This window comes from Oryctolagus cuniculus, chromosome 13, assembly GCF_051225735.1.
Source record: "Oryctolagus cuniculus isolate XC-2025 breed Fujian yellow rabbit chromosome 13, ASM5122573v1, whole genome shotgun sequence".
Taxonomy (NCBI): domain Eukaryota; kingdom Metazoa; phylum Chordata; class Mammalia; order Lagomorpha; family Leporidae; genus Oryctolagus; species Oryctolagus cuniculus.
Window position 1 is genome coordinate 112,869,823 of NC_142879.1, and position 19,993 is coordinate 112,889,815.

Consider the following 19,993-nt stretch of genomic DNA (forward strand, 5'->3'; position numbering starts at 1 on the left):
GCTAACATGCCTGGGAAAGCAGCAGATGACCCACTTTCTTAGGTCCATATAGGAGATACAGACGGAGTTCTTGGCTTCCAGTTTCATTCTGGCCAGCCCCACCCAATTTAGGGAGTAATCCAATGGATAGAAGATTCTCTCTCTCTCTCTCTCTCTCTCTCTCTCTCTCTCTCTCTCTTTCTCTCTCTATCTTTCTGCCTCTATGTAACTCTGTATCTCAAATAAATAAAAATAAATCTCTCAAAAATCAGGAATGCCCTCAATGTGTTGAGAGCACACCTCTTCTTTAATCAAATGCTAGAATAACAGGAATTTCTACTCTCAACCTGATTTTCCTTAACCAAATTTTCAAAGCTTGGTCCACACTTCATATTGCCTCAGCATCCAGAGTTATGTCTCAAAATGCTAATATTGTCTGAAATTTTATTGCAATAGAAATACTTGATTTGTGATATTCAGCAACCTACATATATGTGGCAGAATGGAGTGGTGTCTTTGGACAAGAAAACACACTTACTGCCTGGTATACAAGTGAAATCTGTGCACATCTTCCTGCTGAGACTATGGAAGTATCTAGCCAGCAAAGTGTGCAATGACACCACAATAATGAAAGGACCCAGCACACTGAGATCTGTTCCTGTGCCCAGCATGTAGAAGGCCTGTCAAATTTGAGACTGTTCCTTGTGACTGTGAGTACTTGGCAAGGGATGTGCCCACAGTTGCATAACACAAAGGCAGTGTTCCTCATGTTCTGAAACACGGCCTTAGCCCCACAAAGTCTCTTCTTACTCAAATGCAGTTTCCTAGCTGGAACAAATGTTTCCACAGAGCCCATCCATCCTCCAGGTCACAATGGATGCTATGATGACAACAATTATTTGTCATCTAGAAAAGTGTTCAGCAGACTTCAGTACTGGATGCAGGCAAACCAGAAATTGTGAATTTTGGAAAGTCCTGGAAAAAGGAAACTTCCTCAGAGGAGAGAAGCAGCTACTATGCTTCTGGGAAATATCACAAGATTTGCTACTGCCACTTCAAGTTGCAGAAACATGTTCTCTCCCTTTGTAGTCTCCAAATGACAAGTTTGTGAGCTGTAGTCCCTGTATGCTTCCTATGGTTCTCAAGCCCTTGTGGTCAGGCTCAGGATTGACCAAATGATTTGCACTTCACTGAGTTGGGGGTTTTAGTGCATGGTCATTTTCAGTATGCAGAGTCCAATACACATGTTCCAATAATTTCCATTTGTGGAGCACGTGAAGTATGTTTACTCATTAGAATAAAGCACAAAAGCAGTGAGAGTGGCTCTGGGTTGCAGTGTTGGGGAAAAACTGCTCTTGAGCCATTATCCCAAAAGGACAAGAATGAACCCAAGACTGTGTGCAGTTTGTCTGTTTAACTATTTATAAATATTTCCCAAATGCACACATTTGAAACATGGTAACATTGTTAAGAGGTAAATTATTACACTTATTTAAAAATATTTCCTGGGGCTGACATTGTGGCACAGTGGGTTAAGTCACCACCTATGGTGATGGCATTTCATATGAGCCCCATTTGGAGTACTGACTGCTCCACTTCTCATCCATGGCCCTGCTAATGCACCTGGGAAAGAAACAGAGGATGACTTGAGTACTTGGGCCCCAGCCACCTACAAGAGAGAGATGGATGGAAATTCAGACTCCTGGTTTTGGCCTGACCTAGCCCTGGATATTACAACCTATTGGGTAGTGAACCAACAGATGGAAGATGTGGGGTGTGTGTGTGTGTGTCCATCTTTCTCTCTCTCTCCATCTGTCTCTCCCTCTCTCCCTGAAACACTGTCTTCCATGGGGCTGGTGCAGTGTGTCAACGCCCTGGCCTGAGGTGCCCCATCCCATATGGGTGCTGGTTTGAGACTCAGATGCTCCACTTCAGATCCAGCTCTCTGCTATGGCCTGGGAAAGCAGTAGAATATGGCCCAAGTCCTTGGGCCCCTGCACCCACATGGGAGACCCAGAAGCTCCTAGCTCCTGGCTTCAGATTGGCACAGCTCCGGCTGTTGCAGCCAATTGGGGAGTGAACTATTGGATGAAAGACCTCTCTCTCTCTCTCCCTGCCTCTGTTTCTCTCTGAGACTTTCAAATAAATAAATAAATCTTTTAAAAAACAAAAAGAACACTGTCTTCCAATTAAGTAACTACATCTTTAAGAATAAATTAAACATATCTCCAATTTGGATACTTCCAGAAGATAAAAACTCAAAAACAGTTTTCCACATTTTTCTCCTTGTCTTTTCTTATAAATTCTCTTGCAAATTGAATTTTCATGAAGGTAATTGATAGCACTTTACTTAGAAAGAAATTCAATGTAAAACAAATGATTTGATTTCTCATAATTGGAAAAACAGCTTTCCATAAAACAACCTTGTGGAAATTTCTCTATATGAGTACTACTATTTGTGTAATGGCAGAAAATAAAAACAAAGATGACTATCATGTAGACTTTTGTTCTACCATTCTTGATCTTCAATTTCATTCTTCAATAATATGATTCTGAAGGCAATACTTAGTTTATTTTCATGTTCAAGTGTATGTGTAAAACTTAACTACATAAATTCCATGTCTATCCGTAGACTATTATATATAAATCAGACCTTAATGTGAATTTATGTCCAGCTCTAGTATGCTAATTTGTTGTATTATACATGCCTGTTTTTCACAATTGTGCCACACAATGATGAAAGGTAAGACTTCCATATTTCAGGGAATGCATTTTTCATTGCCATGCCATCTATGTACAGTATTAGGTTTTCCTTTTTCAAATCTGAAGGGATAATGCACATGCATTTAAGTGAAAATTCTGTGGGTCAGTGTCTACCAACTAAATATCAAGCCAGGCAGTCAGTCTAAATGTATTTTTTGAAGACAGTTGTTATGTAAACCACCTGCAATCTACACTCCACGTTAGAAGAATTTAGCAGTAACTAGGAAGGAGTGAATGTAACAAACCAAATATATGCATTCAAGCTACATCACTCAGGAAAGCAGATTAGCACAGCCTCTGCCAGCCATGAGGCACAGAGCAGGACAATAAGAGACTTTGTTTAAGGGGTACTCCTGGGTTCTCATCCCGTGTCCTCTCTACGTCATTAATATTCTGATAGTTCAATGTCATTTTAAGGTTTCAAGAAGACGTAGATCACATAATCCCAATCACAATGAGAATTGATGAAGATAATAGGAAATGAATTAAGTGTTCATATACAAAATAAACTACTATTGTAAATACCAACAATGAACAACTGGAATTTGAAATGGAATCAACATTTTTTTAAGATTTTATTTACAAAATAAACTACTATTGTAAATACCAACAATGAACAACTGGAATTTGAAATGGAAGCAATATTTTTTTAAGATTTTATTTATTTTTATTTGAAAATTGGAGTTATTCAGAGAGAGCAAAGGCAGAGAGAGAGAGGTCTTCCTTCTGATGGTTCACTCCCCACTTGGCCACAATGGCCAGAGCTGTGTCAATCTGAAGCGAGGAGCCAGGAGCTTCCTCTGGGTGTCCCATGGCAGTGCAGGGGCCCAAGGACTTGGGCCATCATCTACTGCTTTCCAAGGCTATTACAGAGAGCCAGATCAGAAGTGGAGCAGACAGGTCTTGAACCAGCACCCATATGGGATGCCAGTGCTTCAGGCCAGGGTTTTAACCCTCTATACCACAGCAATGGCCCAGGAAGCAATATTATTAACAATACAGAAAAAAGAGAAACAAGGGAAAGGGAAGCTAGATATATAAATAGAAATACAGACATATGATGAGATAGAAAAGAGGAAGCAGAAAAAGCAGAGGCAGAAACTGAATGAGGAGGAAGAGGAGGAGGAAGATGAAAAGAGGAGGAGGAGGAGGAAGAAATGTTATGAACTATAAATCCATGAAAATACATACAAAATGTATGGGAAAAATTATGAAAAAACCTAAATCGATGGATTTTATGTCTTAATCTGAAAAACACAATAGTATTAAGGTATTCATTCTTCCCACATGAACCAAAAGATTCAGCATGGTCCAATAAAAATTCCAGTAAGCTGTCCTGTAGACAATGATCAACATTTTTTCTGAATTTGTAAATTGTAGACATTGTTGAATAATAGTAAATCTGAGGAATAAACATTTATTGATTTCATGTTTTATTATAAACATACAGTAATCAAAAGATCATGATGTTGGGTAAAGAAGAAATGTGGCTAAAGGGGATGGCATAAATATATGGAGGTAAATATTTATACTTAACTGATCTTGGTGAAAGGTACAGAGAAGAACATGTATTCCTTTTAAGATTTTTTTGAGCAATACAGTTACAAGCAGAGAAATGGAAAAACAGAGAGAAAGGTCTTCCATCCACTGGTTCACTCCCCAAATGTCCACAATGGACAGAGCTGTGTTGATCCAAAGCCAAGAACCAGGAGCTTCTTCCAGGTCTACTACATCAGTGCACAGGTCCAAGCACTTGGGCCTTCTTCTACTGCTTTCCCAGGCCATAATAGAGAGCTGTATCGGAAGAGGAGAAACCAGGACATGCATCAGTGCCCATATGAGATGTCAGCATCCCAGGCAGTGGCTGTGCCACTATGCCACAGTGCTGGCCCTTGATGAATATGTATTTATAACAATTGGATATAGTGCTCTTGGATGACCAAGTGGAGAAAAAAACAGAGATACATATTTTAGACCTAACATATAAACTCATTCAACATAGTGAATAGACTTTTACATAGGTAAAATGAAAAAAGAAATTAATTGCATTAGTTTTATATGCAACACTGAATATATGATCAATAAAAATATAATGCAGACTTTAGTTTTATAAAGATTTATTTAATTTGAAAGTCAGAATTATACACACACACACACACACACAGAGGGAGATAGAGGGTGACAGAGAGAGAAAGAGTGAGAGAGAGATATTTCTTCCATATGCTGGTTCATTCCTCAAGTGGTTATAACAACCAGCATTTGGCCAGGCTGAAGCCAGCAGCCAGGAGCTTCATCAAGGTCTCTCATATGGGTACTGGGGCCCAAACACTTGTGTCATATTTGGTTGCTTTCCTGGGCCATTATCAATGAACTGAAATAGAAGTGAAGCAGCCAGGACTTGTGCTAGTGTCCATAGGGCATGCCAAAACCACACAGGCAATGGCTTTACCTGTTCTGCTACAATACTGGTCATGTAACATGTATTCTATTAAATTAAAAATGTCTTATATTCAAAAAGAATTTTTTAAAATAATGAAAAATACATCTTATCCTGGGAGAGAATATTAGCAAAGTATATATGTGGGGCTGGTATTACAGGATGTTGGGTGAAGCCACAGATTGCTATGCCATTTGTGTCCTGAATGCTCCATTTCCAATCCAGCTCCCTGCTAATATATATGGAAAAGCAGTGGAGGATTGCTTAAGTATTTAGACCTCTGTATCCATGAACGAAATTGAGATAAAGCTCCTGAATTAACCCAATCCTCGCCATTGCAGCAATTTTGGAAGTGAAGCAGTGGGTCAAAGATATTTCTTTCTGTCTTTTCCTCTCTGTAACTCGACCTTTCAAATAAGTAAATAAATAAATATATATTTAACAATAGCAGCAGTCATTGAATGAAAAATTAATAAAGACTGTAAAACTCAGCAATGAGGTGACAAATTATCAAATTTAAAAACAGCAAATTAACTAAGAATTGTCTTTACATTGAATATATGCAGATTAGAAAAAAGCACATAAAATTATGAGATAAGAGAAAGGACTGTAAAGAAAGAACTCAAATTAAACCAGCATTAAGCACTAATATTTTTGAGATAGATATAATAAACAAATAAACACAGCAGTGTAAAAATTGACAAGAATATCGAAAAAACAAAAATCACATTCATTATTGGTCAGAATATGTAAGGGTACTTTACAAGACATCTGGAGGTGTGATTGTGAAGTCTTCAATAGTGTCACCATACAATGCAGCAAAGATGTCCATATAATTTACCCAGTTTATGTGAAAATACATATTCCACACTATCCAGCTTGAACATAAATGCAATAGTTTTATTCATATTGGATTTCACAGGTATGAAACCAAGATGCCCTGCAGTAGATGAACAGATAAACAAACTGTCACACAATATGGGGACATTTGAGGCACAACTGATGTGACAGCATACAAAACCACTGTGATGCAGATAGTGGGCTGGATTGGATTCATAGAGGCCCAGAGCCAAAGGAAGACACAGGGTACAGGTCAATAGCATAGACACCTGACAGAAGCAGCAGCTTTGGAAAGACACAGGGTGGTACCCAAAACTGCCAAAAGTTACTCTGTAAAAAGAAGTGTTGGAGATGAAGGAGCCCAGATATAGGTTAAATGGAACAGGGAAGAACTTGGACAAGGATCTACCTCTCCTTCTGTCTCATCGACATTGTTCTGGGGGTATAGTCAGGGAAACTGACTGAGGAACAGGAAATATTAGGTAAAAGGGTCAATTTTTCACCAAGAAAACCTTGATATATATAATAGAACATAACCAAATATAAACTGATGAGAGGATTAAGCAAGATTCTTGGGTTCAAGAGCAATATATACAATGAAGGGTGTTACTAGGCACAAGAAAAAAACAAATAGGCAACATTTTTGAAGGACAAAATACAGACTAGGAAACAAATCTCTAGAAAGATCAATGAGACCAAGAAATAATACTCAACCGTTTGCAAATCAGTACTAAAAATCTCAAACTCACACAAAAATAAAAACAAGAATATAAAGAAAAGACCTACAGCCCAAACACTGCGTAAACCGTAACTCACGGAAAACGTTTAAGGAGCCCCGAATCACAGGATCACAGACAATGGAACAGGGAAGTATTTCAGGAGATGGTCTGGAAGGTGTCGGCCCCCTCTGCTGTGGGAGTGTCGTGTCCCAGGAAGAGGAGAGACAGCTTCAAACTTGAGCCCAAGGCACCCACCTTATTCCCCCAACACAGCACAGTCCCAAGGCCCGCAGGCTGCATCTGATTCGCTGCGTCTCCTCTGACACCATAAGTGCGTGCCACTGTGTGACCTACCCAAGCAGGTTGGCCTGGGCAACGCTGTGTGAATCTTCTTTCTGGGCTCCACAGTTCTTTGCTTCCCGGCTCTGCTCCTGGTCGCGGCCTCCCGTGGTCAGCCTTTCCGCTCCCTCTTACAGAGACCTCAGGACCGGGACTCCTCAGAAGCTGGAAAATGGTGAGTGAGGTCCAGTCCCGTCAGGCCCGCAGGATGTGACCTGGGCCACAGCCGGAGCCCTGAGGGTCTTGTCCTGGCCCTGTTTGCAGTGACTGTGGCTCATCTCTGGAGCCCCGAAACCGCCAACATTGTTGATGAGGACAGGAAGGAACTTAGAATTCAGACTTCAGATCTGGCTGGCACGTGAGTGAGAAGCTGATTTGCGGGTCCTCTGTCCCACCTTTCTCTCTAGGGATGACCGGAGTCTCCTGAATTGCAAACAAGGTTTAATGTCAGTAACCCGGTCCTTTCAGTGTAGCTCTTCCTAGGGCCCTGCGTAGCTTTATGTTAATAATAACACAAGGTCTCAAACCGGGTAAATTATGAAAAAAGGGTGTTATTTGACTCAAGGTTCTGCTCAAGGTTGTGAGGTAGCATCTGGCGATGGCTTCTTGTTGGCAGAGGCTTGGGGTGCCGCAGAAACCATGTGGCCAAATAAAGGGAGTGCTGGTGTGGCCAGGGCAAAGTGGCTTCTACAGCAGACCCTCTGGAGATAGTCCATTAATCATATGAATAGATTGAGCCTAATCATTACTTGGAATATTCCACTTGGTCCCATCGATTATGTTCTTATACTTGGAATTAAAGTTCCCCATAAGTTTCTTTTTTTTTTATTAAACAAAGATTTATTTATTTATCTGAAAGTCAGAGTTATACAGAGAGAGGAGAGGCAGAGAGAGAGAGAGAGAGAGAGAGAGGTCTTCCATTGGATCGTTCACTTTTCAATTGACCACATAGCTGGAGCTGCATCGATCCAAAGCCAGGAGCCAGGAGCTTCCTCTGGGTTTCCCACATGGGTGCAGGGCCCAAGCACTTGGGTTGTCTTCTACTGCTTACCCAGGCCATTGCAGAGATTGATCAGAGTGGAGCAGCCGGGTCTTGAACCTGCGGCCATATGGGATGTTGGCACTTCAGGCCAGGGTGTTAACCCACTGTGTCACAGAGCCAGCCCCAAAGAGTTTCAGAGGGATAAACCATATTCAATAAAGAGTATGAAGCCTGCCCCCCCCCCAAAAAAAGATCTCAGGGCCATTTCCCTGGCATAGTGAGTAAAGCTGCTGCCTGCAGTGCTGGTATCCCAAATGGGTGCAGTTTCCAGTCCTGGCTGCTCCACTAATGCTCCAGCCCCCTGCTAATTCCTCTGGGAAAACACTTGGCGATAGCCCAAATCCTTGGCCCCTGCACTCATGTGGGAGACCTGGAAGAGGCTCCTGGCTCCTGGCTCCTGGGTTTGGATTGGCCCAGCTCTGGCCATTTCAGCCACTTGGGGAGTAAAGCAGCAAATGGAAGACCCCTCTCTCTTTTTCTCTTTCTCTCTCTCTCTCTGCCTCTCTGTAACTCTGCCTTTCATATAAATAAATAAATCTTTAAACACAAACAAAAAATCAGTAAAAATGTCCAAATCTCCTCCCATGTTGCCAAATGCTAACTGCTCCTTGAAGTTCACAACACCATCAATGATTTTCTTTATGGCATATTTCATTCAGCTTCAGTTAAAACACTATTGCTAAAATAATATTGTCTTTTTTCCCCACAAGAAAATTCCTTAACCTTTTAAAACACTTATTTTCTGTCTATGAACCTATCCTATTAGAGGAAAGCTAAGAATGCTTACCTGACACCCAAGTGTAAAGAGATCTTTGTTTAAAATGGGTATTTGTAGTAGTGGTTAAGATGTTCCTAGGACTCCCACAGTCCCTCTCGGAGACCCCTGGTTTGCATTCCAGCTCTGCTTCCAGCCTAATGTTCACCTGAGGAAGAGGCAGTGATGGTTCAAGTACTTGGGTCCCAATCACCCACATAGGAGGATCTGATTTAATTCCAGCCTCCTGGCTTCAACATGGGCCAGCCTTGACTTTTGCATGCATGTGAGGAGTGAACCATTTAGTGGAAGATCTCTCCATGACTGTCTCTGCAGCTCTACTTGTGAAATAAAATACATTTTTAAAAAACTGTCCATTTCTTCTTATCTCCCTTAAATGCAGACATCTTATTAAAATGTCATCAGTTTGAGAATCCCCTCGGAAGCTTTACAGGGCAATGTCTCCCTAACACACTCATCTCTTTCCCTTGTCCTGAGTTGTGGGTGATGACAGATTTTCCAGGGGCCAGATCCCTAGGAGTATCAGGTGAGTGCCAGCCCCTGGCCGTTTCTTCCTAAAGAACAGTAGTAAGAAGGGGGACATTGGATGTCTCTAAGGCAAATGGTATCTACTGTATACCCTCCATCAATGTTGCTAACCCATTGGGACACTAAAATTTCTTCTCCCAAGTTCAGTTCCCACTATGGGAGACATATTAGTGACAGCTAATTTGATGCTGATATTGAAGGGGCAGGACAGAAATGAGTTATGCCCTCTAGGTTCTATCTGCCTTATGCAGGAGGGAAATCTTTTGTAAAGGTAAAGAAAGACCTGACCTAGCTAAGTGGTGCCAGATTTGAAAAGCAGATGCACATGCATTTTGCATCCACAGATTTGGTTTAATCAGAGTATAATTTGTCAATTTTGAATGTCTAGGAAGATCAGTTTCTGTTGGCTGAGAAAGTTTAAATTTGAGATTATTTTCATGACTGGTATAATAAAAATTTTACTTGACTTGGTCATTTTTGGCTCAGAGATCCTAAGACCTCTGAAATTTCCTGAATGGTAGGCCTGGCTCTGTTCCTGCCTAACACACACATTTCAGATGGTAGCTACGTCTATGTTAATGAGATGACTCTGGGTAGGATCCCTAAATAACATCAGAATGGGGACAGGGCATCAGAAAGAGCCAATACTTGCTTTCCACTGGCATCTTCATGGGGCTGCATGGTGCTTATTTTTATATTTAGTCTATGTCTTTATGTTTGCCTTTAAAATATATTTATGCATCTTCAGTTGATATATAAAATATCATATGTCTTTTATGTGATGAGAACACTTAAAATCTAATTTCTTCATTATTTTCCTTAGTAGAACACATTGTTATTAACTATTGTTATCATGTTGTACAATGTACATTTTCAAGTTATTCTTCCTATGGGGTTGAAATTTATTCTCCTTTGAGCAACATGGCCTCAAATCCCCTCCATGTCTCTTTAAATTTAAATAATTTTCCTGTAGATCCAAAGTTGGATCTTGGTCTTAATTGAACTGTGTCAGTCTCTTAATTGGAGTCATTAGTTAATACACATTTAAGATGATGATTGCTGTATTTGGATTAATATGCAGCATATTTGAAATCGGTTCCCCTTTATTATAATTCTTTTTTAAAGTCTTACTGATTTGTATTTGTTTGAAAAAGATCTAGAGACAGAGGAAGAGAAAGATCTTTTATTTTATTTTTTTGACAGGCAGGAGTGGACAGTGAGAGAGACAGAGAGAAAGGTCTTCCTTTTTCTGTTGATTCACCCCCCAGTGGCTGCTGTGGCCTGTGTGCTGTGGCCAGTGTACCGTGTTGATCCATAGCCAGGAGCCAGATGCTTCTCCTGGTCTCCCATGTGGTTGCAGGACCCAAGGACTTAGGCCATCCTCCACTGCACTCCCGGGCCATAGCAGAGAGCTGGACTGGAAGAGGAGCAACTGGGACAGAATCTGGTGCCCTGCCTGGGACTAGAACCCGGTGTGCTGGTACCACAGGCAGAGGATTAGCCTATTGAGCCACGGTGCCAGCCCAAGATGTTATCTAATGTTTTAGTCTCTGAATGCCTGCAACAATTGCGGTTAATTCAAGCTAAGCACAGGAGCCAACAAGTCCTTCCAGGTTTCCCACATGTGTGGCAGAGATCCAAACACTAGAAGCATGAACTGCTGCCTGCCACAGTATGCATTAGAGGGAAATTGTATCAGAACTGGAAAAGCTGTACTCAGACCTGACATTCTGATATGGGATGTGATCATCAGAAGTAGTGTGTAAAATGCTCCACCCAACACCCAACACTGTCTTTGTTCATAAAGTTTCCCTAGTTTTCTCACTTACCACTTTATTTTTTTTAAGATTTATTTTATTTATTTGAAAGGCAGAATTGCAGAGAGAGGTAGAGAGAGAGAGAGAGAGGTCTTCCATCTGCTGGTTCACTCCCTAGATGGCCGCAATGGCCGGAACTGCACCGATTCAAAACCAGGAGCCAGGAGCTCCTTTTGGGTCTCCCGCATGGGTACAGGGGCCCAAGGACGTGGGCCATCTTCCACTGCTTTCCAAGCCTATAGCAGAGAGCTGGATCGGAAGAGGAGCAACCGGGACTTGAACCGGAGCCCATATGGGATGCCAGTGCTGCAGGCCAGGGTGTTAACCCTCTGTGCCACAGTGCCGGCCCCTTATCACTTTATTTTTCAAAACATTTATGCATCTATTTTATTTATGAGCAGAGAGACACACAATGCGAAACAAGAGGGAATTGCCATCTGCAAGTTCATTCTCCAAGTTCCTGTGTGATAATTGTGATTTTCCTGGACAAAGATATAAGCCAAGAAATTAATCTTGAAATTGAGATGGCAGAGATGCAAAAATCACATCATTACCTACTTCGTTCCAGGGTATGCATTAGCACAAAGTGGGAATTGGGAATGTAGCCAAGACTAAAACACTGGACTCCAGTGTGGGATGGTGGCATTCAGAACTCTCTCTTAACCACTATACCAAAGGCCCACATCTTCTCACTAAAGTTGAGCATTCTATTAAGATGTCAAGGATATATGCTTTCTAATACTTTAAAATAATTTCGCTAGAGTTTGCAGTGTACATTATCAAATAACCCAAACCCACTTTCAAGTAACATGCTATTTTTTAGGTAGTGCAGATAACTTTTAATAGAATTTTCCCAATCCCTTCCTCCTACCTTCTGTATAATTTGTCATTCCTTTTATCTATCAGAAGTTGTAATGACTGAGTTGATATCATTTTGGATAAACCTTTTTTCTGGTAAATTATGTAGAAACAAACAAAGTGAATTCCTTTTTGTACCTTCACTTAATTTTTTAAAGATTTATTTATTTATTTGAAGGGCAGTTGCAGAGAAGCAGAGGTATAGTGAGAGAGAGAGAGAGAAAGAGGGAGAGAAGTCTTGCATCTGCTGGTTCACTCCCCAGATAGCCTCAATGTCCGGAGCTGTGCTGATCTGAAGCCAGGAACCAGGAGCTTCCTTCTGGTCTTCCCATGTGGGTGCAGGAGCCTAAGGACTTGGGCCATCTCCCATTGCTTTCCCAGGTCATAGCAGAGAGCTGGATTGGAAGTGAAACAGCCAGGACTCAAACCAGTGCCCATATGGGAAGTGGGCACTGCAGGAGGCAGCTTTACCTGCTACTGTTAGAGTCTGAAAAAGCCCACCGCCCGAGGAATGACTCCAAGAGACTTTTCTCTCATGCAACCAGCAAAGGGTTAAAGATTTATTGATTACCCAGCATGCTGGGGCTGTCTGATCATACATGAACAGAGCAGCCCCGAATAATCAAAGGTTAGGGTTTATAAAGGCAAAAACCGCAAAACTGGGAAGGGGGGAATACATGGTTGCTATGCTCGGTTGCTATACACAGTTGCTAAAATCAAAAGAGTGTACATAAAATCAAAAGAGAGTATATGGTTACTGGGGTCAACATAACCTAAAACCTAAGTGAAATTAATATTTATCATAATCTTGACAATACCAGTTACAATATTACAATTAGCAATTAGGACTTGACATTAATGTAAGACACAGACAAATCACATCTTTATTATTAGCCCAGGTAACCCAGGTGCAACCTTTCTACTTTTAAGCTTGAGCAATCATGCTAGGGGGTTTTTGTGCATTGCCAAGGGTGATGTAGTGCACTGCTATTGTCTGACTATTTGAGATCATAGTTTCAGACCAGAGTCTCATGGTGGGGGGGGGTTGCTTTCTCAGAATAGAGTCTCAAGTGCTCCAAAATGGAGTCCCTACTGTCAAGGTGCTACTTCACTCTGTCTTATTTTTACAGCTGTACCAGGAAGGTTTAAACCTGTAAGCTTAAGCTTAACTTTTTACACCCGCACATATACAATTTTAACTCTTCACTACACCACAGCGGCTGTCCCTATTCAGGTCCTTTTACTGGTTAACTATATTGTTTCTTGTTGCTACTGTGCAGTTTTTCCAGTTCTGTATGTATTCTGTGTATCAGTCCTTTGTCAGATGCATAGTTTGAAAATGTTTTAGCTCATTCAATTGGTTATATCTTCCTTTTGGTGGCTGTTTTGTTTATATTTTTGTTTTTGGTTTTAGGAATCTTCTTAGTTGATATCAAAATTATATATTTGTGTTTTTACTGCCCACACTTTTGGGATCTTATTCAAAGCTATTGCTTATGCCAGTGTTGTAGAGTTCCCTGTCTTCTTTATGAGATTTATGTCTTACATTAAGTTCATTGAGTAAATTTGTTTTTTGTGTAGGGTAACATTGGGGCAATCTCCTTTCAGTCTTCTGAGTATGAATACCCATTTTCCTCTGGACAATTATTGAAAAGATTTCTTTCTTTAGCATATTTTTGGAGTATCTGTCAAATGTAAATTATCTGTGGATGTATGGGTTTCTTTCTGGGACCTCTATTCTGTCCCATTGGTCTATGTGTCTGTTTTAATGCCAGTGGTTATAATATCTGTTATAAAGCAATACATATAATATATTACATATTATATGTATTATAATATATTATAATCATAATATAATATATATTATATATATAATTATAATATATAATATATAATATAATCATAATATAATATATTATATAATATGTAATATGTATGCAATATAGTATAATTATATATTATTATATTATATATGTATTAACAAATATTATAGTATACTATCTGTTATAAATATCTGTATTGAATTCAGATATTTTAGTGATACCAGAATGCTGTTCTTCAGTATTGCTTTGGCTGTTTGGGGTACTTTTTGACCCCATATTAATTCTCCAAAACATTGATTAATTTGAAAGTCGGAATATTAGAGAAAGAGAGGGAGAGACAGAAAGAGATATTCCAACTGTTGATTCACTCCTCAAATGGTCACAGTGGCCAGGCCTGGGCCAGATGGAAGTTAGGAGCCAAGAGCTTCATTTGAGTCCTCCATGTGGGTGGCAGGGCCTCAAGTACTTGAGCTGCCTTCCATTGCTATCCCAAGCCATTAGCTGAGAGCTGGCTCAAAAGTGGACCACTTAGGACTCAAACCAGAGCACATCTGGGATACCAGCATCACAGATGGGGGCTTACGTGATATGCCACAATGCTGACCCCAATTCCATATTATTTTTAAGTTCATTTTGTGTAATACTATGAAGAATTTATTTGTGTTCTGATGGCAGTTTTTAACCTTTTCTCTTCAATTCCTTTCATCACTATTTGTAAATTGTTTCTTGCAGAGGTCTTTCACATCCTGGGTTATATTTATTCCAAGGTCTTTTGTTTTCTTGCAGCTGTTGTGAATCCAATTGTTTTTATAGTTTTCAGTGAGTTCACTATTGGATATGAAAGTGCTCCTGATTCTTCTGCGTTCATTTTGTATCCCGCAACTTTGGTGAATCCATTGATCAGTTACAGAAGTCTCTTGGTAGAGTCATTTGGTTTCTCTGTGTATAGAATTGTGTCATCTGGAAACAGAACATAATTTGCTTTCTTCTTTCCTGTTAGCAGCCTTTCTTTCTGCCACTTGCCTACTTTTTTGGTGCAAACTTTCAGTGCAATATTGAATAACAGTGGTTAGACTCAGCATTCTTGTCTGGCTCCAGATCTTGAATGAAATGCTTTCAGCTCTTTGCCATTCTGCATAATGTTAGATATGGGTTAATAATATACAGGCTTTACTGTATTGAGGTATGATCCTTCTAAAAATATGTTGCTCACAATTTTGTCATAAATTGATGTTAATTTTTGAATGCTTTAATTACCCCAATTGAGATCATTCTAATGATGTTATCCATCATCTTGTTGATGTGATTTATTTTCTTTTTGATTTGCATGCATTTAACTATCCCTTATACCCCCAGGACACATCCTAATTGGTTTTTATTTGCTGTAGGATTTGATGGCTAGTCTTATGAAAATTTTATATCTATAATCATCAGGCATATTGGTCTATAGTTTTATATTTGAAAGATAGACAGAGATCTCTTTGCCGACTCACTCCAATATTGGAATCTAGACAATTCTTTCTTCATGGATGACTTTGAAGGGGATTCATCTCTTTAAAGTGTTTGGAGTAATTTTAGAAGGACAGATGTTAGTCCTTTAAAAAAAGATAGAGAATTAGTACGGCGCCATGGCTCAATAGGCTAATCCTCCACCTTGCGGTGCCGGCACACCAGGTTCTAGTCCTGGTCAGGGTGGCAGATTCTGTCCCAGTTGCCCCTCTCCCAGGCCAGCTGTCTGCTATGGCCCAGGAGTGCAGTGGAGGATGGCCCAAGTGCTTGGCCCTGTACCCCATGGGAGACCAGGATAAGCACCTGGCTCCTGCCTTTGGATCAGCGTGGTGCACCGGCCACGGCGGCCATTGGAGGGTGAACCAATGGCAAAAAGGAAGACCTTTCTCTCTGTCTCTCTCTCTCACTGTCCACTCTGCCTATCCAAAATAAATAAATAAATAAAAGATATAGAATTAGTAATGAAGACAATATTTTAAACGCATATAATTTTCTCAGAGAGATTACTAAATTAGCTGTATAAGGAATCCTAGTAAGGTTTTCAGCATTTTGGTAGTCACTTGTAATGTTGTTCAATGTATCTTTAAGTTTATTATCTGTGTGTTGTCAGTTCACGCACTGATTATCACTAGTTTCGTGAGAATGGGGATGACTTACGGGATTTGAAATAGAAAAATTATAATAACACCAATCTTCGTAACATCTGTGCAGTCTATAATGTACATAAATAATAATGTGAGTCATTTATAAGATATTTGAGTTTAATTCCTTTTAGCTGATATGCCATTACTAGGTGGCAATTATAAACATAATTCATAATTCACTGAGCAAGCAAACAATAAAGTTGTAAGTTTCCTAGAGAGATTTCTGACATGACAGTGTGAGTAGTTGTGTGGACCCTCACTCCAGTAGAATTAATCAAAACAACTTTACAAACTAATATCCCTGGAAAGACTCTAGAAATGTCTCAAAGACATTTAGCAGCTAAATATTAGGAAAATCTAAGATTTGCTAAGAGCAGAGGGACTCAGCAGTACTATTTAAATCTAGACCTGATTTCCCTCTCTCCTGCCCTGACTCAAAAGGAAGCTATTCCACACAGGAACAATGGGAAACATAGGGCTCTGCTTGCTGGGAGCTGCCACCTGGGGAGAAGGACATCTTGATTTCTCCTATCTGCAGCTACCTGATGCCAGAATTATGTTCTTTATAAATACAGCTGAGAGATAGGGCTCAATCCCACTCAAGTGACAGAGGCTTTATATTGGTCAGAACACTTGGATTTCCTAGTACACTCAACATCCATAGTAGACAAATCTATACAAACAGCATATTTGTAGTGGCTTTAGTTTCAAAGCATTGGGGACATGGAAGAAAAGCAAAAGAGTACTCTTTTTTTACTTATTTATTTGTGTTTATTTTATTTTTCTATTTTATTTATCTATTTGAAAGGCAGAATTACAGAGTGGGAAAGAAGGATCTTCCATCAGCTGGTTCACTCTCCCCAAATGGCTTCAATGGCTGTGGCTGGAAGGCTACAGTCCAACACTCCATTTAAGTCTCCCACATGAGTTCAGAGTCCCAAGGCCCAATGGGATGCCAATATTGCAGAGGGTGGCTTGATCTATTGTGTCACAACACTAATTCCTTTTGCTAATTTTAGAAGCAAGGAGAGGGGGAAGATATCAAAATGCTCACATCAGTGAGGCTGAGTTACTGGGGGCTACTGAGGCAGGCATGGCAGTACAGCAGGCTGAGCCATGGATGGGGATGCCCATGTCCCATATCAGCATGCTGGGTCAGGCGCTAGCCATTGTGCTTTCAATTCATATTGAATACTGAATTTTTTTTGCTAATGTGCAATGGAGGCAGCACATGAAGGCAGACTTGAATTTCTGCCTTCCATACTGGAGACCTGGATGGAATTCCTCAACCATGTTGGGCTTGCCACAGCCCTAAATGTTAGGGGCATTAGGCAGAGTTATCTAGTCAAAGAGAAATTCCTCTCTCTCTCTCCATTTCCAAATGATTAGTCAATTACTCTTAAATAATTTAACAAAATCAAGACTTGGGAACTCAATCTAGGCTTCCAACATGGCTCAAATTTTCTTAACTACTTGAGTGTTTTACTTATGGTTGATGTGGTTCCAGGTGGGCATTAGCAGAAATATGGAATTAGGAATGCAGCTGGGAATGAAATCCAGGCATTCTGGGATGTGTGTGTCCCAAGAAGCATCTTTTGCTCTTTTAAGATTTATTTATTTATTTTACTTTCTTCAGATTTTATTTATTTATTTGAGAGATAGAGTTACAGACAGTGAGAGGGAGAGATGAGAGAAAAGTCTTCCATCCACTGGTTTACTTCCCAAATGGCCACAATGATCAGAGCTGTGCCAACCCAAAGCCAGGATTCAGGAGCTTCTTCCAGGTCTTCCACATGGGTGCAGAGACCCAGGAATCTGAGCCATTGTCTACTGCTTCCTCAGACCATAGCAGAGAGCTGGATCAGAAGAGGAACAGCCAGGACTAGAACCAGTGCCCATATGGGATGCCAGTGCCTAAGACAGAGGCTTAACATACTGAGCCACAACCCCCTACTCTTGAGTTACTTTTAAGAGTTATTTATTTATTTGAAAGAGAGAGAGAGAGATGCAGAGAGAGAGTATGAGATCTCTCATCAGCTGTTTCACACCCCAAGTGACCTCAATGTTAAGAGCTGGGCTGATCCAAAGCCAGGAGACAGGAGCTTCTTCTGGGTCTTCAACATGGGTGCAGGGGCCCAAGCACTTGGGCCATCTTCCACTGCTTTCCCGGGAAAATTAGCAGGGTGCTGGATCAGCAGTGGCATAACTAGGATTTGAACTGGTGCCCATATGGGATGCTGGTGCTGCAGGTGGCAGCTGTACCCACTATGCCACAGTGCCAGACCTAAAGCAGCATCTTCACCACTAGATTCACCTCACCTTTTTTCTTTTGGGTGATTATAAATTTATTGTGGTGATAGGTACATGTAACTGAAGACTGAATTGCATGATAAGTGAATTATATGCTCATCTCTGTGCTACTTAAAATTTTTATATAAGGGTCCAACATTGTGGTATAGTGGGTGAGGCTGCCAGGTGTGATGCTGGCATCCTATTTGAGCACTGGTTCATGACCTGGCTGCTCCACATAAGACCCATCTCTCTGCCAATGTGATTGGGAAAGCAGCAGAAGATGGTCCAAGTGCTCGGGGAACTGCACCCCCCACCAGGGGAAATCTGGATGGAACTTCTGGCTCCTGGCTTCTCTTGACCAAGCCCTGGCCATTGCAGCCATGTGTGGAATGAACCAGAAGATACAAGATTTCTATCTCTGTGTCTCCTTTTCTTGATGTCACTCTATGTTCTGTTTTTTTTTTTTTTTTTTTTTTTTTTTTAAGGTTATGTGAGGGACTAATGTGAAATAGTGGGCTAAGCCACTTCCTGAAGTGCCAGAATCCCATGTGGGCACTGACTTAATTCCTGGCTGCTCCACTTTCTATCAGGCTCTCTGGTAATGCATCTGAGAAAACAGCAGAAGATAGTCCAGCTGCTCGGGCTGCTACAGCTGGCATGGGAGACCCAGAAGGAGTTTAAGGCTCCTGGCTTCATCTTGGCCAAGCCCTCCCTATTGTAGCCAGTTGGGGATAGATCTCCATCTCTCTCTCTCTCTCTCTCTCTCTCTCTAATTCTGACTTTTAAATTAAGAAAAATAAATCTTTTTAAAGAAGTTATATGATTTCTGATAAATTGTACAATTAAATAATTGTATTTAATTTTTCATATTTTTGTAATTCAGTATTTCAATCTCAAATTCACATAAAATTTTACTTTCTTCTGTAAGTTACACAACATATTCATATGCAGTTATGGATATAAATGCAATAGCAAGTGATCCAGTATATAAACTAGATGGATAATGATGATTGTTTTAAGATCAAGGTATTATAGGAGAGGTGACATTAATCTTGTCTGCATGTCTTTTTAAAGAATATATTTACAAAATAAATTAATACAAAAAGAAATATGGTCAGACACATAGGTACCTGATTAGATATTTTAGTAGTGATGAGTCAGAAAAGACCAACCTTAGGCATTAGCCTTGTGATAGAGTAGTTTTAGTCACTGCCTGTGATGCAGGCATCCCATATTGTAGGATCAGGTTGAGGCATGGCTACTCTGCTTCTGATCCAGATGCCTGCTAATGTTCCTGGGCAGGCAGTAGAAGACAGTCCAAGTAACTGAGCCCTTACCACCCAAGTAGAAGAATCAAAAGGAGTTCCTGACTCTTGGCTTTGTCTTAGACACAGCCTTGGCTGTGGCAGCCATATGGGAAGTGTACAAACAGAAGGAAGGGACCCATTTCTCTGATTCCCTTTCTTTGCTTTCAACTAAATAGGTAACTACTAGAGATGAAACGACTAACCTCAGGTCATAATCCTCCTGAGTGTCCTAACTAGTCCATCCACTCTCTGGCCATCACTTCCTTTACCTTTACTACTGGACCATTTATTCCTCTGCGATCAGCACAAATTAGTTATGCA

General features: G+C 40.5%; 2 long non-coding RNA genes across 2 annotated transcripts; one reads left to right on the forward strand and one right to left on the reverse strand.

The window, feature by feature from the left end:
* Positions 1-4,143: 4,143 nt before the first annotated feature.
* LOC149122880 (uncharacterized) lies at positions 4,144-7,039 on the reverse strand. The gene is made up of 2 exons (XR_016219413.1): positions 6,836-7,039; positions 4,144-4,536 (listed from the first exon to the last, which is right to left on the reverse strand). It is a non-coding gene; the product is annotated as an uncharacterized LOC149122880 (long non-coding RNA).
* Positions 7,040-7,115: 76 nt separating this feature from the next.
* LOC149122881 (uncharacterized) lies at positions 7,116-9,243 on the forward strand. Its single transcript, XR_016219414.1, has 3 exons — positions 7,116-7,252; positions 7,342-7,435; positions 9,019-9,243. It is a non-coding gene; the product is annotated as an uncharacterized LOC149122881 (long non-coding RNA).
* Positions 9,244-19,993: the final 10,750 nt, after the last annotated feature.